General features: G+C 35.7%; 1 protein-coding gene across 6 annotated transcripts in view; it reads right to left on the bottom strand.

Moving 5' to 3' along the window:
* The window catches only part of STXBP5L (syntaxin binding protein 5L), a 458714-nt gene that overhangs the window by 239682 nt on the left and 194988 nt on the right, over positions 1-24044 (bottom strand). The gene's annotated exons all lie outside the window — the stretch shown is intronic.

Genomic DNA, 24044 nt, shown 5'->3' with positions numbered 1-24044 from the left:
TCAGGCAACTGATTAGATGAGGCCCACCCACAATAGGGAGAGCAATCTACTTCACTCAGTCTACTTATTTAAATGTTAATCTCATCCAGAACATCCTCACAGAAACACCCAGAATAATATTTGAACAAATCTCTGAGCACCCCACAGTTTAGCTCATGTTAACACATAAAATTAACCATCATATCTTTATTATCTTTCCTTTAGTTTCTTTGAGTTTATTTCACTATTTTTCTATTTTTACACTAAGATCATTGATTTACAGTTTTTCACTTAAAAAAATCATAACAAAAGGTATATATTTCCCGCTAGGCACAGGTTTAGCTATATTCCACAAGTTTTGACATATCATAGTTCTTCTATAATTTAACCTAAAATATATTCTAACTTCGATACTGATTTCTTCTTTGACATATGTTATGCAGAAGTGTAGCAGTTAATTACTAAGCATTTAGGAAACTTCCTATTTATATTTTACTAACAATCTTGCTAAATTCTCCAGAGGTTAGAGGAAATATTGAATATTATTATAATCCCAAAGAAATTTGTTCAAACAAATTTGAACAAAGAAATTTGTTCAAACAGGATTTATGTTCAACGAATGAACAATTTTGGTAAAAACTCCATGTACACTAGAAAATAATGTATGGTGTAATGTACTATACATTTCAATTATTTTCTTTATGCTCACTAATTACTTCTTTATTTGCTTACTTTTGCTTCCTATGTTTGTGGTGGTATTAGGAAGTAGAAGCTTTGGCGAGTGATTTGATCTTAAAGGTTGAACCCTAAAGAAAATGAGCAATACCCTTATGAAAGAGACTCTACAAAGCTCTATTTCCCTTTCTACGGTGTGAAGACACACTGAGAAGATGGCCATCTAGAATATGGACCCTCACTATACACCAAATCTGCTGGTGCCTTAATCTTGCCTTTCTCCGCTTCAGAACTATGAGAAATAATTGTCATTTAAGTCATCTAGTCTATGGTATTTTGTTATAGCAACCTGAACCAAGGCATCTACTTTGTTTGGTATTAGTATAGCTACAACAGTTTTTTGTTTGTTTTTGCTTAGGGTAAACACACTGTATTTTTTCCTATCCTTATACATTCAACTTTTCTATAACCTTAAATTTAGAATGTGTCTCTTGTAACAATATGTTATTTTAACACAGTCTGAAAATCACTATCTTTAGACTATTTGTTCACATGTAATATAATTGCTGTCATACTTTAAAGCAAATCTATTTACTTATATTATATTTGCCCCATCTGTTTAATGTTATTTTTTCCATTGTTGTTTTCTTTTGGGTTAATAATTTTTGTTATCTTAGTTCCCTATTAACTTACCCATTATACTTATATTTATTATTCTTTTAGTATTAACCACATGAATATAAAATGTTTTATGACTTATTAAACTATAATGTAAATTAGTACTTGTGTTACTTTTTGGACCCTAGAAGAATCTTGGAACTTTAATTCAACAGACTTTATCCTAAATTTGGACCAATTTTTAACTTAAATATATATTATTTTTCAATGTATTACACTCCCAGAAGTAATTATTTTTATAAAATATTCCCTAGACTTACATAATTCTTTACTCCTCCTACATCTCTGTTCTTTTATAATCAATTTCATTCCCATAGAGAATTACAGTTTTTTGACAAGAGCAGATTTGCTATTTATTATTGCAAATTATGTTGGGTTGCTATAATTTCATGACATGTTTTTTAAGGGTGTTCTTGTAGAGCACAGAATTCTGGGTAGGCTTTTTTTCTGTAGGTGATTTTTTTTCTGTCAGTACCTTAACATGCTCATTGAATTGTCTTCACATTTCCTATTTTTCTGTTAAGATGTGTGATGTTAGTCTTACTTTTTTCTATACTCTGCTTTAGGATTATTCTCTTTGTCTTTGATATGTCTAGGTGAAATTTACTCTTTCTTAAGTTTGCTTTGAGTCTATAGTACATATTTTTTATATCTGTCATCAGTTTGAAAAATTATCATCCATTCATTCTTCAAATAATTGCTCTGTCACATTCTCTTTTTTCTTCCTCTGGGACTCCAATTCATATATATTCCATGTTTCATTATGTCCTAATCTATCTTCTTCCTGTTGGCTTACCATGTTTTCATTTGGATATTTTCTTCTGACCTAAATCCCAGGTCACTAATTCTCTCTTCTTCTGTTTATAATCAGTTATTTTGTTTTCAGTTACACTTTTCATTTTTCTGCTGAAACCTCTATCATTTTTATTTACTAAACATTTCAATTATACTTATTTTAAAGTCCATATTTGGTAACTGCTATTTGAATTTCCTGTTGGTCTACCTCTACTTAGTCTGTTCTCTTGTTTCTGGTGAATTCTGACCATTCTGATCATTTTATATACCTTGTTATTTTTACTTTCAGTATAGAAGTTAAGTGTGGGAGAAATGTAGTGATAAATAAAGGCTCTGGGTGATGTTTTATTCTTCCATAAAGAATTTTTAAAAAATTTTATCAGTCAGTTAAACTAAGGTAGATCAACTTAATCCCAAAAGGATTCAGATAATGTTAAGAAAAATTTCAGTTATTTAAAGGACTAGTTTATTTCTGGTTCAACCTTATTTGTAGGGTAAATCCTTTTGGAGTCACACTGAAAGCGTGGAGTGACTATCAGAGACTTTTATTTTTGGCTTGCCCTGAACTCCCTTCCTTACTCACACTACTCTTCTGCCCATAAAACTAGAGAAAACTCTGCTTATCCTCTCAGCCAATAACTTTGGTTACTTAATATCTTAGCATTCTTTTCAAATAGGAAAATACCTAGAAGGGAAAATTGTGGCAAGTGTTTCTGGGTTTCTTTCTGTGGAATCAAGAGCTTACAAATGTTCACTGCCTTGGTTACTCTCTGGTGCCTCAAACCGATTTTCAAAAATATTTTGTCTAGATTTTGTAGTTCTCCCAGTGGTAGGATTGATCTGAAATAAGATAGCCTTCCATTAACAAAAGTGGAATTACTGTGGATGTTAAACTGTATTCAAAGATATTTTCAGCATTGATAGAGATGATCATATTTTTTTTCTTAGATCTGTTAATGACAAACTGTATTGATGGATTTTTCTCATAGTAACTATCCTTGCAATGCTTGAATAAAACACCATTTATCAGTGTTTTGTTTTTGAATATGATTTTGGAGACTGTGTCCTATAAGATATTTTGCTTAAGACTTTTTCATTGACATTAATAAATTCAATAAATTCATGTTTTCCTCTGTGCAACTTTTTTCAGGCTTAGTTATAACTTATAAAATAAAAACAAGTTTAATATTTTCCTTTCTTAAACTACTCAGAAGAGAGGATGGTAACTTTATCACTAAAGGGACAAAGAGTAAATATTTTACACTTTCTAGACTATACAAAATCAAAAAAGAAACAAAACCAAAAATAATTCATTTACAATAACAGGAAATAAACCAGATTTGCCCCATAGGCCATAGTGGCAACCCCTGCTTTAGAATAGTTGATGTAGCATTGTATTATAATAGTACTTTGAAATTTAGTAAAATTTCCTTGTAAAACCACCTGGGACTGGTACTTTTATTTGTGCATAGTAATTAAATAACTTCCTCATTTTCTTAAACTTTCTCTCTTTATTAGTGTCAATGATGATATCAATGATGATAAATTTATTTCTCTGGGAAATTACCAAATTTACCTATGCTTTTAAATGTATCTGTTAGAGTTGTGTAAAATAGTTTAATTTGGATGTTTAAAAATTTCCTTAGTTTTAGTATATTTCTTCTTGTTTTGTGTATCATTTGTGTAACTTTGCTTTCCCCTGCTTTTCTTAATGAGGTCAGATAGTAGTTTGCATTTTTTATTTATATTCTGTGCAAAGAACCAGCATATTGATTAATTTATAAGAGCTTAAAAATGGGAGAACTTGGGGTGCCTGGGTGGCTCAGTGGGTTAAAGCCTCTGCCTTTGGCTCAGGTCCTGATCTCAGGGTCCTGGGATGGAGCCCCCGCATCAGGATCTCTGCTCAGTGGGGGGCCTGCTTCTTCCTCTCTCTGCCTGCCTTTCTGCCTACTTGTGATCGCTGTCAAATAAATGAATAAAATCTTTTTAAAAAAATGGGAGAACTCCCTAAGTTCCCCTTTTATCTTTACATTTCCTTCTTGCTTCTTTTTGTTTATTTTCTTCTTATTTTCCTAGTTTTTTTTGTTTCATATTGAATTTATTTAAATTTCTAAATTTTATTCACATAAGTATTAAATGCTATGTATTATTTTATAATTGTTTTTATTTCACAGAAATTTTATTTCAAAATTCATATGTAGTATTACAGTATTACAGTATTAATTTTAATATATTTGTCAATTTTGGTTTGTATTTTCTATTTGACCTCATAGTTATTTAATGAGAGTCTTTAAATTTCTAAGTGGAAACGAATTTTTGCTTTCAGATTTTTATTATTGTGTTTCACTCTCTATATGAAATTCACAATTATACTGCTTGGGGATCAACAATTTTACTTCATCAGATCACTCAAGTCCACCCCTAAGTGGAGATGTAATTGAGTAGCAATGTCTAGATAATAACAACCAATTATCTGACATGTGAGGCAAGCCTGAATTCTGTCTTCCTCCATCAGTTGGTTTTAGGTATTCTACCTCCACCCTATGAGACCACATATATGGGTTAAGAGAAAGGCATTGTTGCAACAGATGAAATTCTAGGACCTCTGTTTATCTAGTTATGCCTTTTAGACAGCTGAAGGCTAATTTCCTAAATAAATCACTTCCCATATAAAATGGTTTGTCAGTTCCCTCACCCACTTGTATGATTCAATGAGTATTATACCATCTAATTCATAACAGAGAGCTCAGGTTACATTGTCATTTGGTGTCTCATGGTTATGTGTTCAGTCTCTACAAGAGCTCATTATACCAGGAGTTGCTTCGAAAATGGAGAATACCTGTTATGACTTTCTCGCTGGGCTTTCCAACAGATCATTTTTATCTACCAGATACATTAATCTCTGTCAGATCTATTAGATCATATGCACCAAGTAATAAGGTGGCCTGCAAAGCAGCTTGGACTTAGTGAAGAGCCCTTTCACCTCTAGATCCCACTTAACACCAGCAGACTTTTTGGATAATCATAAAAAATGATTTGAAACAGTAATTTTAAAGATATTATATACTATTATCTGAATCCAAAAAGGCCCATCAAATGACATGACACTCTCTTAGCAAAGAGAAATACATAAGCTTATGCTTTACCTTAGAGGAAATACCCCTGCATGCCCCAGACCACTGAATCCTCAATATCCTCACATATAAGACAAGGTCCTAGATCTTTCTGGAATTTTCTTCCCAGCCTCTGATATAAATCTTGTTAATTACAGAGGTACTTGTCACTTTTTCTCACCACATCCAATTAGTATTATATAATAAGGAAAATGAACTCCTATCCTTTCTAAAGAATGTCAAGACAACCAAGTTTTCCTAGGACTATATTATGACAGAATATAAAAAATAACATAGTCCTGAAAAAAAATCAAGAAGTTATACTGCTTTCCCTTTCTATAAAAGCAAACTGATTTTGATCTTCTCTACTGAAATACTGAGAAAAAAAGTTCACTAAATCAATAATTGTTTATCAGGACACACACTGATATTGGTCTGCACCTTTAGAAGTATCAACAGCAAAGCCACTGTCATTGGGGTAATCTCTTGGTTAATTTTATAGTGGTCTACTAACACCAAGCTAAATCATCTTGTTTTTTTGCAGAGCCCAGACAATGGAATTCAACAAGGATATATCAGTGACCACTTATTGCATCATTCAATTCTATTTGTGCTAAATCTCTGAAACTCCTCCAGAAATACCTCCTGACATTCATTTACAATCATGGCAAGGAGAGACAAGCTTTAGGAGTTTCCATTTGTTCCTTCCAATTGTAATGGCTCTAATTCCAAAGTCAGAAAACCAGTAAGAGAATTATGACAGCTTTTGTGCATATCTATACAGATTATACAGTTGTGGTGTAAAATAACTGGGTGTGTCTGAAAATCCATTGGACCTACTATGAGATACACTTTAGTCAAAAGATCAATTATCACCTAGTTACATAATCCATACGCCATGAGTCTAACTGTAGGATCACACTTTTGGGATCTGTTGACATTAATGCCTGCTCCAACCCTATAGCTAATAATACTAGAAAAGTAAACAGTTACTTTTGCAAATGATCATAGATCCTTCCATAATTACAGTATGTACATATGGAAGCACTTCAGGGTCCTTCTTCAGAGGCAACTGGCCTCTCCCTTTCCATCAGTGGGCTCTAAATCTGTGAGCTGGCTTATATCTGGAAACCTGATGAAGTGTTGTGAATTTCCACTTTGATGGTCAATGTCAAGAGCTGATTTTTTTTTCTGATTGTGCAAATCAAACAATATCCCAATCAGCTCTTCACCTAGTTTTGCTCCTAGAAACAGCATGATGTATATTAGCTATTACCATAGATATCTGCATTGCCATCCAGGCTTGCTATGGCAATTATGTTCATATTGCCAGATGGTCAAATATTACCATCTGGCCTCTACCAATCCATATTTAATCCCCAGAGATACTATGGAACCTGGATCTCTGCCATCATCTACTGTCAACAAAGACCAAAAAAAGATAACCCCTACCAAATTTCTCAAATAGACCTGTACTCATTTTTTCTAGAGCACTTATTAGGTTAAGTGAAGACAGTGTCTTTAAGAACCCTCTAGGAGGTCAGAAAAAATATAATATGTCCATTTTAACATTCTCATCTCCCTATCTTCTGACCTCCTCTTTAATATTATACCAAAAGCCCTAGCTTCTCTTCTTTATTTACCATATGTCTTTGTTAAATCCATCATGAAGGGGCCATTCCAACAAATGATTAGGACCAGATCCAGATGTCCTTCTCAAAATACTGTCTCAAATCCATGGTTGAGTGCCCCCATGTAAATGAACTCCCCTCTAGGTAACTCCTATGATCAAACCCTTAAAAAAAACAATGTTCCTTAGAAAACCTGAACACATAACCAGTAAGGAGATTGAAGCAGTCATCAAAAATCTCCCAACAAACAAGAGCCCAGGGCCAGATGGCTTCCCAGGGAAATTCTACCAAACATTTAAAGAATTAATTCCTATTCTCCTGAAACTGTTCCAAAAAATAGAAGGAAAACTTCCAAATTCATTTTATGAGGCCAGCATTACCTTGATCCCCAAACCAGACAATGATCCTAAGAGAATTACAGACCAATATCCTTAATGAACACAGATGCAAAAATTTTCACCAAAATACTGGCCAACAGGATCCAACAGTACATAAAAGGATTATTCACCATGACCAAGTGGGATTTATTCCAGGGCTACAAGATTGGTTCAACATTTGCAATCAATTAATGTAATACAATACATTAATAAAAGAAAGAACAAGAACCATACTCTCAATAGATGCTGAAAAAGCATTTGACAAAGTACAGCATCCTTTCCTGATCAAAACTCTGCAAACTGTAGTGATAGAGGATACAGACCTCAATATCATCAAAGCCATCTATGAAAAAACCCCTGCAAATATCATTCTCAATGGAGAAAAACTGAGAGCTTTTCCACTAAGATCAGGAACACAGCAGGGATGTCCATTATCAACATTGCTATTCGACATAGTACTAGAGGTCTTAGCCTCAGCAATCAGACAACAAAAGGAAATTAAAGGCATCCAAATCGGCAAAGAAGAAGTCAAATTATCACTCTTCGCAGATGATATGATACTATATGTGGAAAACCGAAAAGACTCCACTCCAAAACTGCTAGAACTTGTATGGAAATTCAGTAAAGTGTCAGGATATAAAATCAATGCACAGAAATCAGTTGCATTTCTATACACCAACAAGACAGAAGAAAGAGTGGTTGAGGAGTCAATCCCATTTACAATTGCACCCAAAACCATAAGGTACTTAGGAATAAACCTAATCAAAGAGGTAAAGAATCTATACTCAGAAAACTACAAAGTACTCATGAAAGAAATTGAGGAAATGACAAAGAAATGGAAAAATGTTCCGTGCTCATGGATTGGAAGAACAAATATTGTGAAAATGTCTATGCTACCTAAAGCAATCTACATGTTTAATGCAATCCCTATCAAAATCCCATCCATTTTTTTCAAAGAAATTGAACAAATAATCCTAAAATTTGTATGGAACCAGAAAAGACCTCGAATAGCCAGAGGAATGTTGAAAAAAAAAAGCTAAAGTTGGTGGCATCACAATTCCAGACTTCAAGCTGTTACGAAGCTGTAATCATCAAGACAGTATGATACGGCACAAAAAAAGACACATAGATCAATGGAACAGAATAGAGAGCCCAGAAATACACCTTCAATTCTGTGGTCAACTAATCTTCAACAAAGCAGGAATGAATGTCCAATGGAATAAAGACAGTCTCTTCAGCAAATGGTATTGGGAACATTGGACAGTCACATGCAGAAAAATGAAACTGGACCATTTCCTTACACTATACACAAAAATAGACTCAAAATGGATGAAGGACCTCAATGTGAGAAAAGAATCCATCAAAATCCTTGAGGAGAACACAGGCAGCAACCTCTTCGACCTCAGCTGCAGCAACTTCTTCATAGGACCATCGCCAAAGGCAAGGGAAGCAAGGGCAAAAATGAACTACTGGGACTTCATCAAGATCAAAAGCTTTTGCAAAGCAAAGGGAACAGTCAATAAAACCAAAAGACAACTGACAGAATGGGAGAAGATATTTGCAAACAATGTATCAGATAAAGGGCCAGTATCCAAAATCTTTAAAGAACTTATCGAACTCAACACCCAAAGAACAAATAATCCAATCAAGAAATGGGCAGAGGACATGAACAGACATTTCTGCAAAGAAGACATCCAGATGGTCAACAGACATATGAAAAAGTGCTCCACATCACTTGGTATCAGGGAAATACAAAGCAAAACCACAATGAGATACCACCTCACAGCAGTCAGAAAGGCTAAAATTAACAAGTTAGGAAATGACAGATTCTGGCAAGGATGTGGAGAAAGGGGAACCCTCCTACACTGTTGATGGTAGTGCAAGCTGGTGCAACCACTCTGGAAAACAGCATGGAGGTTCCTCAAAAGTTGAAAACAGAGCTACCCTATGACCCAGCAATTGCAGTACTGGGTATTTACCCTAAAGATACAAAAGTAGTGATCCGAAGGGGCACGTGCACCTGAATGTTTATAGCAGTAATGTCCACAATAGCCAAACTATGGAAAGAACCTAGATGTCCATCAACACATGAATGGATAAAGAAGAGGTGGTATACATATATACAATGGAATACTATGCAGCCATCAAAAGAAATGAAATCTTGCCATTTGGGACAATGTGGATGGAACTAGAGGGTATTATGCTTAGCAAAAGAAGTCAATCAGAGAAAGACAACTATCATACGATCTCCCTGCTTTAGTAAGTCGAGAAGCAACATGGGGGTTTTGGCAGGTGGGAAAAGAATAAATGAAACAAGATGGGATCGGGAGGGAGAAAAACTATAAGAGACTCTTAATCTCACAATAGAAACTGAGGGTTGCCACTGGGAGGGGGATACGGAGAGGGTGGTTGGGTTATGGACGGGGAGGTATGTGCTATGGTGAGTGCTGTGAAGTGTATAAACCTGGCTATTCACAGACCTGTACCCCTGGGGCTAATAATACATTATATGTTAATAAAAAAATAATAAATAAAATAAAATGTTCTTATACATTTGATGTACTCTCAGTATTATCCAGGTCCTAAATTCCTTTGATGGGGAGAGGGTTCCACGTAGTGTCTATTTCTTCCTGGAAAAAAAACTTATGCTTACATTTTAGGCTAGGCTGAAATCTGAGATCTGATTCTGATTATTGGCCTTGATGTAATGGAATTGAAGGTTGAACTTGTGACAGTAAATAAACATCATCAGACAAGAAAACTACCTCATTTCCTTGGTCATTTACAGTCTTCTAGAAAAGGAGAAACTATTCTCTGGAAATAGGTCAAGAGGTACTTTTGTTGGCTAGGAGGTTTCAAGGAAATTAGAGAGGGTGGGGTTTATAATATTTTCAGGCTTATATATACAAATTTCCATATCTCAGGTATAGTGGTTTAATAGTGTCCCCACAGAGCCTCAGAATGTGCATTTATATGGAAATTGAGAATTTGCAGATGTAATTTGTTAAGAATTTTGATATGAGATATGCCTAACTGGCTCTGTCAGAAAAGCACGAGATTGCTGATCTCAGGGTTGTAAGTTTGAACCCTATGTTGGGTAGAGTAATTGCTTAAAAATAAAATGTTAAAAAAATAATTTTGAGATGAAGTCATCCTTGATTTAGAGTGTAGGCCTTAAAACTAATGACTGGAGTCCTCGTAAAAGAAGGATACAGAGACATAAAGAAGAAGGTCATGTGGAGAGAGAGGAAGACTAGAGTTATCTGCCACAAATCTAGGGACACTGAGAATCACCAGAAGCTGGAAGAGGCAAGGAGGGATTCTCTCCTAGAGCCCTGAGGGGGTAGCATGGCCTGACCAAGATCTTGATTTTGGACTTCAGGCCTCCAAGCTGAAATAATAAATTTCTGTTGTTTAAAGTAACCCAGTATATAAAATTTTGTTATGGCCATGCTAGGAATTGAATATACCAGGAGTCAGAGTCACATTCTTTTCTTATCAAGAATTTGACTTTAACAAATAAAACCTATCAAACTACATATTTATCTCTTTATAAACAGGCCCATTTTTAGCAGTCTTCCCTAGAGCTGCAGGAAGAATTCCTTTAAAGCTTACTTAAAAAGCCTCTGGCATGCCTTAAGTCTGGAATTAACTGTTTTGAGTTAAGCGTATTATTTTCATTCAGTCTCCAGAGATTTGGTAGGCAAAATAATGCCAACCACAGATGTTTATGCTCTAATCCTCAGAACCTGTAAATATATGACCTTAAATGACAACAACAACAATAATAAACAACAACAGCAACACAAAGACTTATCGGTTGTAATTAAGATTTGTTGAGATGAGGAGAGTATCCAGGATTATCCGGTTAAGTCCAAACTAATCACATGAGTCCCTAAGAGTGGAGAAACTCTCTCAGCTGTAGTTTAAAAGAGATGCTATGATAGCTTTAAAAATGAAGGAAGGGAATTACAAACCTAGAAATGTGTGCAGTTTATAAAAGCTAAAAAAGGCAAGCAAATTAATTTTCCTCTACAGCTACCAGACTGGAGTGCAACCCTGTCAATATCTTGATTTTTAGCTCAGTCAGACCTGTATTGGACTTCCAACCTACTAAAGCGAAGATAAGACATTTGTGTTGTTTCAAACTACTAAATTTGTTAATTTATATCAGAATAGATATTAATACAAGTGGCATCAAAGGAAATTGTTTTTTTCCATCATAATTATAATCACCTTTGCTCTTTATCAATTAAACACCACAGTACTTGATCAGCAATTGTCTTAGCTTTCCATCAGCCCCTTTACCAATTAATCAAAGTAGGATGTTTAAGTAATTGTGATGTCACTTCATGATAAAACTACTTCACTTGGTATTTTCAGTGGGTTCTTTAATTTTAAGTAGGAGACAATTCGAGCCCAAAGTCCCATCCTCAAGGTCTATAATCTAGAACAGGAGTCAGCAAACTTTTTATTTAAAGGGATAGAAATAAATATTTTAGGCTTTACAGGCTTTATAGCTCTGTCACAACTGCTTGTTTTGCTCTTGTATTTGGAGAGTAAACAGATAATAATGGTGAGCATGACTTTGTCCCAATAAACCATTTTACAAAAACAGGCATTGAGACAGTTTTATCCCATTGACGTAGTTTTGAATCCCTTATCTAGAACAATTCTGATAACTATTGTCTTAACCAGGGTTCTGTAGAAAACAGCCTGAGGCTAGGCTTAAGTGTTAATGTTTCACTGAGAAGTGCAATCTCAGAGCTGTAATAATAAAGGAAAAGTGAAGTAAAGCAAAGTAAAAGTAAGATGATATATTATCACACTAATCACTATTTCACAGGGAGAAGCAGAAAAGGCACAGCCAATCACTTAGCAGGTGTATCTGCTTGGCCTTGCTGGATATCTGTAACAGCTCATGTGGAAAAATCATAACTCAGAATAGCCCAACCACAGGGAGGAAGAAAAAGAGAACTTTATTTCTTGTGTCTTTTCTAATATTGGTCAAGGTTTTCTCTGTGGAAAATTAACACCCCCTCACTTCAGAGTTGTATCATTTGACCCCTTTGGCAGCCATTAAGGAAGCCAGATCTCATGCCTTATAGTGTGGCACATTATCTGAATCCAGAATTAAAGGGGGAGCTTAGACTTCACATAACCAGTCAACTTAAGAAAATAGTACTATATGAAGCTGATTAATTCTGCCAAAACTGAGATGAAGCAAAAAGTCAAGAATTTGGGAGACAAGGCTGAGAGATTTCAAGGAGATATACACAATATAGGCATCTGCTCAGTTCAAGAACACACTCTTCAATTTGATATACTTATTCATAGTTTCTTTAGTAAATGGTATCTTAGAGAATGGTCTATTTTCTAATTCCTTGATACTGTGCGGTTTCAATACAAATCTTAACATCAGTAATTTGTTCCTTCTTACACTTCACCACCAAACCTCCATGGAAATTTGTTTTTTCCAAGTTGAATTTATACCAGAAATGTAAATTTTTTTAAATGAGAAAATCCATTAACATTTCAATAAATTAACAAATTAAGGAATAGTCATCTTGTAGTGTAAGTACCTGAGAGTCAGCTTTTTGGATTATAATATAAATGCCTGACCTTAAGCTTCTGATTGCTGAAGAATCCTCCTCAGACATCCATCTTGAATAAACACATTGTCAGCTACATTATTAGGTAAGAAGCCAAGCTGCCCCACCCATGAAGTTCCTCCTTTTTAGAAAGCTTTGGTTGACATAAACTGACAATTTGGTTGACAACTGCTTTTGCCTTCCCACACTTTAATTCCAGCTCCAATGTTTTAAATTCAGAAATAAATTGAACATGTGAAACCCTAGGCACCCTGCCCTCAATCCCATTAAAAGCAGAACCCCAGGTCCATGTACTCTGTTTCTCTACCAAGAGCTTCAGTGAGTGGCCCCAATCATGTTGTATACCCGCTAACACTTGTAAATAATAAACTTTCTTTTTCAAAGTTCCCTGATGGTTGTTGCTGAGGTACATCTTGACCACTAATTATAAGAACTGAGGCTTATCCAAACACAACACTGGCTCTGAAAAAGGGAAATGTCTGGTGGGGCTGGCCTCAGGCCCAACTGAGTATTCCCAAGTTTTTCTAGACCATAAAATCATTATTAATAGGCTGAGATTAGTACAAAATATGTCTCAATACATGTGGAAAGGTATTCAAGAAATTAACACTATTTAACACTCTTAGAACAGTGGAAGCAGGTGGAAACTTTTTAACTTCACTAAAGCATCCAAACAACAACCTATAGAAAACCTTTTTTTTTTTAAGATTTTTATTTATTTATTTGATAGACAGAGAGAGATCACAAGTAGGCAGAAAGGCAGGCAGAGAGAGAGGGGGAAGCAGGCTCCCCACTGAGCATAGAGCCCGATGTGGGGCTCGATCCCAGGACCCTGAGATCATGACCTGAGCTGAAGGCAGAGGCTTAAACCACTGAGCCACCCAGGCGCCCCTATAGAAAACCTTTTAATGTTGAAATCTTGGGATGTATTTTGTTTGCAGTTGGAAATAAAAGAAAGCTCCCATTAAAACCATTTATATTCAATACTGCACTGGGTTCCTATCCAAAGAAACAACTATATATATGAATAGGTATAAATATAAATATATAAATTTAGAAAGAAAAAAACAAAATTTTCTACATTTTCTATACTTGTATATGTAGAATATTTCAGATAATCCAAGGACAGCTTTTAAAAACAGAACATCTGGTGATAAAATGAATGCAAAATAACAAAATAAATATTTTATATACAAACATCAATTAAAATTAAAATTTAAGAAAATTAACTCACAGGATCAATAAAATTTGCAAAGTACTTAGAATTCAGCTAACAAAAGACATGTAAGAATTTTGTGGAAGGGCATCATAAAGATGGCAAAGGAGTAGGGGACTTTATTTCAACTGGTCCCCTGAAATGGCTACCAACCAGAGCACTCCAAATATCCACAAAATCAACCTGAGACATAAGAAGATATATCTGGATCTCTACAAGCAGAATATCTCTGGCAGTTGGTTTCTAGGTATGAATCAGGGAATCTTGATTCTGTGGGCGGTTATCAGAAGATAAATGGAGGAGGGAAGGAGCCTCCAGGATCCTGTGCCACCCACACATAAAAGCCTCCTGTGCTGGGGACCCAGCAAGGACTTACAGAGGTTGCAGGGAAAGGACCTTAGGACAACCCCTCAGAGTGAAACTGGAGCTGCAGTGGCATGTGCATGAACTGAGGGTAGCTGGTGGTTTTAGAAGTAAAAAGGGCAGAGAAGTGCCTGGACAAGGAAGTGAGGGCTGGGAGTGCTGCTATGGGGTGCACAACCCAGGATGCTGAAGTTTTCAGTTGCAGACAGAAATGGAGAAAGTGTCACGTGGAAAGCATACTGAAGAACAGACTGCAACCTCTCTGTTCTGAGACAGAGGTTTGGATATGGTCAATTCTGCTCTCTCAGAAGAGATGCAGAAAGCTGCCAGGGAAAGCTGCCAGATAACAAAACCCAAATACTGGTTTTCACTGAGCCCATTACCCCCGAAAGGGGGTAGGGCTACTCTGCCCAAACATGGTTGCCTGAGTAACAGCACAGCCAGGCAGGTCCAACCCCCAGAAGAGAGGCTGGAAGTACAAGAGGCAGATAACCCTAAAGTCCTAAAAATCAGGTGCATCTTTCTTGGGTTGTGGTCAATAATTTGGATTCTATACATTCCTTCAACCACCCCTCTACAGAATGACTGAGAGGAGGAATTCCCAACATAGAAAAGACTCAGAGATTGTGACCTCTGCCACAGAACTAATGTATATGGATATAAGCAAGGTGTCAGAAATAGACTTCAGGGTAACAGTTATGAGGACAGTAACTAGGATGGAGAAAACCATTAATGGCAACATAGATTATTTAAGGGCAGAAATGATAGCTGATCTGGCAGAACCTAAAAATGCTATCTATGAGATCCCATTTAATCTAGATACTCTAATAGCTAGGGTAAAGGAGGCAGAAGAATGAATTGGTGATCTAGGAGACAAACTGATAGAAAAGAAGGAACAGGAGCGGCCTGGAACAAACAGCTCAATATCCATGAAAACAGAATTAGAGAAACAAATTATGCCATGAAACATTCCAATGTCAAAATTATTGGGATTCCTGAGGGAGTGGAGAGAGAGAGAGGACTGGAAGATATATTTGAGCAAATCGTAGCTGAGAACTTCCCGAAGCTGGGAAAATAAACAAGCATTCATGTCCTAAGGCAGATGGGACTCCTTCCAAGATCAAGAAGAATAGGCCGGGGTGCCTGGGTGGCTCAGTGGGTTAAAGCCTCTGTCTTCAGCTCAGGTCATGATCCCAGGATCCTGGGATTGAGCCCCACATTGAGCTCTCTGCTCAGCAGGGAACCTGCTACCCCCCCCACCTGCCTCTCTGCCTACTTGTGATCTCTGCCAAATAAATAAATAAAATCTTAAAAAAAAAAAAAAAGAATAGGCCAATGACCCACCATGTAATAGTAAAACTTGCAAATCTTAGTACCAAGGAAGCCATCTTAAGGGCAATAGTGGGAAGAGATTCCTTACATACACAGAGAGGAGAATCAGAATAATGTCAGACCTGTCCACAGAGACCTGGCAATCCAGAAAGGAATGGCAAGATACATTTAGGATACTGAATGAGAAGAACATGTAGCCAAGAATTATTTATCTGGTGATGCTGTCATTTAGAATAGACGGAGAGATAAAGAGCTTCCATAACTGGCAGAAACAGTAAGAATATGTGAACACCAAGCTGGCCCTTCAAGAAATAATTAAAGGGAGGTCCTATAAAAGGATAAAGACCCCCAAGAGTGATATAGAGCAGAAAATTACAGAGAAAATCTATAGAAACAAGGACCTCACAGGCAACATGATGACAATAAAATCATACTTTCAATATGAATGGCCTAAATGCTCCCATAAAATGGCACAGGGCTTCAGATTGCATAAAGACAGGACCCATCCATATGCTGTCTACAAAAGACTGATTTTGAACCACAAGATACATCCAAAATGAAGGTGAAGGGATGGAGAACCATCTTTCATGCCAACGGACCTTTCTTTTTCAAAAGAAAGCGGGGGTAGCAATTCTCATATCAGACAAATTTGATTTTATGTTAAAGACTATAGTTAGAGGGCGCCTGGGTGGCTCAGTGGGTTAAGCCGCTGCCTTCGGCTCAGGTCATGATCTCAGGGTCCTGGGATCGAGTCCCACATCGGGCTCTCTGCTCAGCGGGGAGCCTGCTTCCTCCTCTCTCTCTCTCTGCCTGCCTCTCTGCCAACTTGTGATCTCTCTCTGTCAAATATATAAAATCTTTAAAAAAAAAAAAGACTATAGTTAGAGATACAGAAGGACACTATATAACTCTTAAACAAGAGGATCTAACAAACAAGAGGATCTAACAGTTGTAAATATCTATTATATCTATTCCCCCAACATGGGAGCAGCCAACTACATAAACCAACTTTAACCAAAATGAAAAGACATACTGATAATAATACATTAATAGTAGGAGACCTCACCACTCCACTATCAGCAACAGACAGATTATCTAAGCAAAAAGTCAACAAAGAACAAGACCTTTGAATGACACACTGGACCAGATGGACTTCATTGGTATATACAGAACATTCTACCCTAAAACAACAGAATACTCATTATTCTCAAGCGCACATGGCACTTTCTCCAGAATAGACCACATAGTGGGTCACAAATCATGTCTCAACCAATACCAAAAGATGAGATTATTCCTTGACTATTTTCAGACCATAATGCTTTGAAACTGGAACTCAACCACAAGAAAAAGTTTGTAAGAAATTCAAACACTTGGAAGTTAAAGACCATCCAGCTCAAGAATGTTTGGTTTAGTCAGGAAATCATAGAACTTAAACAATTCATGGAAACCAATGATAATGAAAACACATTGGTCCAAAACATATGGGATATGGCAAAGGCAGTCCTAAAGGGGAAATACATAGCCATCCAAGCCTCACTCAAAAAAAAAAAGAAAAAGAAAAAGAAAAATGCAGAATACACAAATTATCCTTGCACCTCAAAGAACTGGAGAATCAACAACAAACTAAGCCTAACCCAAGCACAAGAAGGGAAATAATTAAGATTAGAGCAGGTATCAATGAATTAGAAACCAGAAATTCAGTAGAGCAGATCAATGAAACTAGAAGCTGGTTCTTTGAGGGAATTAATAAGATTGATAAACCACTGGCTGTACTTATCCAAAAGAAAAGAGGACCCAAATTAATAAAATTATGATTGAAAGGGGAGAGATCATGACTAACACCAAGGAAATAGAAATAATTGTCAGAAATTACTATCAACAGTTGCATGCTAATAAATTAAGCAACCCAGAAGAAATGGATGCCTTCTTAGAAACCTATAAACTACCAAGACTGAAATAGGAAGTAATTGATAACCTGAATAGACCAGTAAACAGTAATGAGGTTGAAGCAGTGATCAAAAACCTCCCAAAAAACATTAGTCCAGGGCCTGAAGGATTCCCTGAGGAATTCTACCAAACATTCAAAGAAGAAATGCTGAGTGAAATATGTCAAGCAGAGAGGGTTAATTATCATGTGGTTTCACTTACTTATAGAGCATAAGGAATAACATGGAGGACATTAGGAGATGGAAAGGAAAAATGTATTGGAGGAAATCAGAGAGGAAGATGAACCATGAGAGACTGCAGACTATGAGAAACACACTGAGGGTTTTGGAGGGGAGAAGGGTGGGGGGTTAAGTGAGCCTGGTGGTGGGTATTAAGGAGGCTACATACTGCATGGAGCACCAGATGTGGTGAGTAAACAGTGAATCTTAGAACACTGAAAAAATAAAATAAAAATTTTTAAAAAGAAGAAATAATACCTATTCTCCTGAAGCTGTTTCAAAAAGTAGAAACAGAAGGTTAGCTTCCAAACTCATTCTATGAGACCAGCACTACTTTGATCACCAAACCAGGCAAAGACCCCATCAAGAAGGAGAATTTTGGACCAATATCCCTGATGAACATGGATACCAAAATTCTCAACATGATCCTACCTAATATGATCCAACAATACATTGAAAGGATTATCCACTATGACCAAGCGGGATTTATCCCTGGGATACAAGGGTGGTTTAATATTCACAAAACAATCAGTGTTGATAGAACACATTAATAAGTGGAGAGAGAAGAACCATTAGGTCCTCCTGACTGATATAGAAAAAGCATCTGACAAAATACAGCATGCTTTCCTGTTAAAACTCTTCAGAGGGGAAAATTCCTCAATTTCCTAACCATCTTTGAAAACCATAGCGAATATCATTCTCAATGGGGAAAAACTGAGAGCCTTTCCCTTAAGATCAGGAACATGACAAGGATGCCCACTCTCTCTACTATTGTTCAATGTATTACTAGAAGTCCTAGCAACAGCACTCAGACAACAAAGAAAAATAAAATGTATTCAAATTGGCAAAGAAGAAGTCAAACTCTCTCTTCACAGATGACATACTTTATGTGGAAAACCCAAAAGATTCCACTCCCAAATTACCAGAAATCATACAGCAGTTCAGTAATGTGGCATGATACAAAGACAATGTACAGAAATCAGTTGATTTATTATACACTAACAATGTAATGGGAGAAGGGGAAATTAGAGAATTGATTCCATTTACAATAGCACCAAAAGCCATAAGATAGCTTGGAATAAACCTAACCAAAGAGGTAAAGGATCTATACTCTAGAAACTACAGAACACTCATGAAAGAAACTGAAGAATACACAAAAAGATGGAAAAACATTCCATGCTCATGGATCAGAAAAGTAAACATTGTTAAAATGTCTATGCTGCCCATAGCAATCTATACTTTCAACACCATCCCAATCAAAATACCAATGACATTTTTCAAAGTGGTGGAACAAACAATACTAAAACTAGAATGGAATCAGAAAAGACCTGAAATTACCAAGGAAATGTTGAAAAAGAAAAAACAAAGCTGAGGGTATCACGTTGCCTGATTTCAAGCTGTATTACAAAGCTGTGATCACCAAGACAGCATGGTACTGACACAAAAACAGGCACATAGATCAATGGAACAGAGTAGAGAGCCCAGATATGGACTCTTCACTCTGTGGTAAACTAATTTTTGATAAAGCAGGAAAAAATATCCAATGGAAAAAAGACAGTCTCTTCAATAAATGGTGTTGGGAAAATTGGACAAGCTATATTTGGAAGAATGAAACTCAACAATTCTCTTACACCAGACACAGAGATAAACTCTAAATGGATGAAAGACCTCAATGTGAGATAAGAATCCATCAAAATTCTAGAGGAAAACATAGGCAGTAAACTCTTCAACATTGGCTACAGCAACTTCTTTCAAGACACATCTCCAAAGCCAAGGGAAACAAAAGTGAAAATGAATTTTGGGACTTTGTCAAGATCAAAATCTTCTGCACAGCAAAGGAAACAGTCAAAAAAAGAAAGATACAACCCACAAAATGGGAAAAGATATTTGCAATGACAAAGGGCTGATATCCAAGATCTATAAAGAACTCTCAAACTCAACACACACAAAACAGATAATCATGTCAAAAAATGGGCAGAATACATGAACAGACACTTCTCCAAAGAAGACATACAAATGGCTAATGGACATATAAAAATATGTTCATCATCATCAAATCAAAACTACATTGAGATACCACCTCACAACATTTAGAATGGCAAAAATTGACAAGGCAGGAAACAACAAATGCTTGATAGGTTGTGGAGAAAGGGGAACCCTCTTAACACTGTTGGTGGGAATGCAAGTTGGTGCAGCTACTTTGGAAAACAGTTTGGAGGTTCCTCAAAATATTAAAAATAGAGCTACCGTATGATCCTGCAATTGCACTACTGGGTATTTACCCCAGAGATACATATGTAGTGAAAAGAAGGGCCATATGTATGCCAATGTTCCTAGCAACAATGTCCACAATAGCCAAACTGTGGAAGGAGCCAAGATGCCCTTCAAGAGATGAATGCATAAAGAAGATGTGGTCCATATATACGATGAAATATTACTCAGCCATCAAAAGGGAAGAATACCCAACTTTTGCATCAACATGGGTGAAACTGGAGGAGATTATCCTAAGTGAATTAAGTCAAGCAGAGAAAGTCTGTTATCATATGGTTTTCCTTATTTGTGAAACATAAGGAAAGCATGGAGAACATTAGAAGAAGGAAGGGAAAAATGAAGGGGTTGTTGGAGGAGGAGAAGAACCATCAGAGACCGTAGACTTTGAGAAACAAACTGAGAGTTTAAGGGGTGGTGATGGTGATGGGTTAGCCCAGTGATGAGTTATTAAGGAGGGCACAAATTGAATGGAGCACTGGATGTTATATTCAAACAATGAATCTTGGAACACTACATCCAAAACTAATGATATACTGTATGGTGACTAACAATGTAGTTTATAAGAAAAAGAATTTTGTGGCAAAATGTTCAAAGCTATACATAGAAAAAGGCAACAAAACCAAAGGAAATATATCATGTTCATAGGAACACTTGTATATTAATGAAGTAAATTTTTTCTAATCAATATATCCAAGTTTCAAACAAAATTCCAGCAGGGATTTACATAGAACTTGATAAAGTGATTCTAAAATGTATATAGTACAATTAAAAATCAGAAAAAGCCTAGATGGAGAAGGGAGATGGGGCAGACCTTCCAGATAACAAGATATTTTCTGCAACTTTTATTAGTTATTTCTAATAAAAATGTAGTAAAAGTACAATAATAAATAAATATATCAATACAATAGAGGAAAAAGTCAGGAAAAGAACAATCCAAATATGGGAACTGATATATGAATGAGATGCTCTTATACATTAGTGGTAACTGAAATGACAATTCAATAAATGAATTATTTAATCTCAAACCAACATAAAATAAATTTATTTAGGTTAAAATCTGATTGTGAAATGGTAAGATTTAAAACTGATTTTTTTTGAAGGATTTTATTTTACCTCAGGAAGAAATGTTTTCCTGAAGAAGAAACAAAATGCAAGAATCAAATGAAGAAACTGAAAAGTTGAATAAAAAACTTCTGTATCAAAAAGCTGTTTATGGAAAAACTAGTCTACAAGAAGTCAAATAATTTATTCAAGATTATATGCTAATAAGTACTAGAGCCACAATTCAAAGATAAAACCTTCTGACTCTACTACTAACTTATTTTGCATCCCTTTTAATTTTAATTACAAAATTAACATATTATATTCTTTCATAAAGATTTTAACATAAAGGTAATAATCAATACCTTTGATCATTTTCCCCAGTTCTGATTTCCAGTATCCTACCCAGATTTGTACATATACTTTCTGTACTTTTTTCTTGTGTATTTGAATATATAATACAAATACAAATGCATTTTCAAGTGTTTTTATTTTTATTTTTTTTTAAAGATTTTATTTATTTACTTGTCAGAGATAGAGGGAGAGAGAGCGAGTGAGCACAGGTAGACAGAGAGGCAGGCAGAGGCAGAGGGAGAAGCAGGCTCCCTGCTGAGCAAGGAGCCCGATGTGGGACTCGATCCCATGGTGCTGGATCCTGACCTGAGCCGAAGGCAGCTGCCCAACCAATGAGCCACCCAGGCGTCCCTTCAAGTGTTTTTAAAGTGTATTTATTTTTCTGCAACTTTTCTTTAAAAAAAATCATGGCTTCAAGAACTTTCCATATCAACACAGCATTCTACAGTATTTGCCTTCATTTATTCAATTTTCTATTCTTTGAACTTCAGGCTATTTTCAATATTTTATCCCCTTGATCATATGAATAGGATAGACATCTGAAATGAATTTTCCAAATCATAATGAATATATGTTTTAAATGGTGATAATGCCAAATTGCCTACACTGGTTTATATACCTATACTGCTGTATCTAGATATCCATTTCTCAATTATTAATATTTTCCTTTTACCTGATATCATTAATATTTTTAATATTTTGCCAGTATAATATAGAAAAAATAGGATAATGCATTTCCCTAGTAATAATTAGTAAGGTCATTTCCTCCACTTAGCAGCCAAACACGACTGTCTAGAGGTAAGAGGCAACCACATCTTCAACTCATACAATTATCTTTTCTAGTAGTCTTACTCCCATATTTCTAAATATCTTGGTATTGCCATTTCATGATATATTAATTAGACATTATCTACTGATTTCCTATTAGGAAAGATGAGGATTTAGTATAAGTTTCTATATAATTTGCATGTTTATTATTTGCCTACTATATATGTAAGCAAATATTTCCCAATTTCTTGCCTGTCTCTTATCTTGTCTTGTTATGGTATATTCCTTAAAGCTTTTAGGTTTTATGCCTTGTCCAAGGCTACCCTACTTCAACGTAAAAACTCATTTCCTATAGTTTCTTCTAAAACTTTCAGAGTTGTGATTTTAACATTTACATATCTTATCCATCTGGAATTTATTTCTGTGAATGGTGTAAGGTAGAGACCATATACCCTTTTTCAAAATAGCCAGTTGTTCAACACCATTTATTCAAGTTTATTATGTCCTAAATCATCTTCTCTAAAATCCAAAAATTATACCAAATGTCTGAATCATTTCTGGAATATCCATTTAGATATACTGGTCATTTTTATCCCCTTGTTCCAACTGACAATGTACTGTATTTCTTCTAAATGATAGCCAAATTATGGAAAGAACCCAAATGTCCATCAACTGATAAATGAATAAAGATTACACACACACACACACACACACACACACAGGAATATTACTCAGCCAAAAAAAAGAATGAGATCTTGCCATTTGCAATGATGTGGATGGAACTAGAGAGTATTAGCAAAATGTCAGACAGAGAAAGACAAATACTATATTATTTCAGTCATATGTGGAACTTAAGAAACAAAACAGATGAATGGGGTGGGTGGGGGGGGAAGAGAGGCAAACCAGAAAAACAGATTCTTAACTATAGAGAACAAACTGAGGGTTACCTCCCTAGAAGGGAGGTGGGTGGGGGATGGTTTAAATGGGTGATGAGTATTAAGGAGGGTACTTGCTGTGATGAGTATTGGGTGTTGTATGTAAGTGATGAATTACTAAATACTACACCTCAAACTAATATTACACTGTTAACTAAGTGGATAAATAAAAAACTTAGGATAAATAAATAAATAAATAATGCCTTAGGGGCACCTGGGAGGCTCAGTGGGTTAAGCCTCTGCCTTCCACTCAGGTCATGATCTCAGAGTCCTGGGATCAAACCCTGCATCGGGCTGTCTGCTCAGCAGGGAGACTCTTCCCCCTCTCTCTGCCTGCCTCTCTGCCTATTTGTGATCTCTCTCTCTCTGTCAAATAAATAACAAAAAATCTTAAAAAATTTTTTTTAAATGCCTTAAAACATTTGCTTTTTTAAAAATTTAGTTACTTTTTTTTTCTTAATTAAAGTATAATATATAGTTTATATTAGTTTCAGGTATGGAATATGTATAATTCAACAATTCTATACATTATTCAATGCTCATCAAGGTAAATGTGTTCTTGATCCCATTTATCTATTCCACTCCTGTCCTCAACCTTCTCCTCTGTGGCAACCACAGATTTGTTCTCTATAATTAAGAGTCTAGTTTTTTGTTTGTCTCATTGTTCACTTGTTTTGTTTCATAAATTCCACAAGTGAGTGAAATCATATTATATCTGTCTTTCTCTTATTTCACTAAG

This window comes from Mustela putorius, unplaced genomic scaffold (assembly GCF_011764305.1).
Source record: "Mustela putorius furo isolate JIRA1106 unplaced genomic scaffold, ASM1176430v1.1 tig00003834_pilon_pilon_pilon, whole genome shotgun sequence".
NCBI lineage: Eukaryota > Metazoa > Chordata > Mammalia > Carnivora > Mustelidae > Mustela > Mustela putorius.
This window is presented reverse-complemented; position numbering and strand designations above follow the sequence as displayed.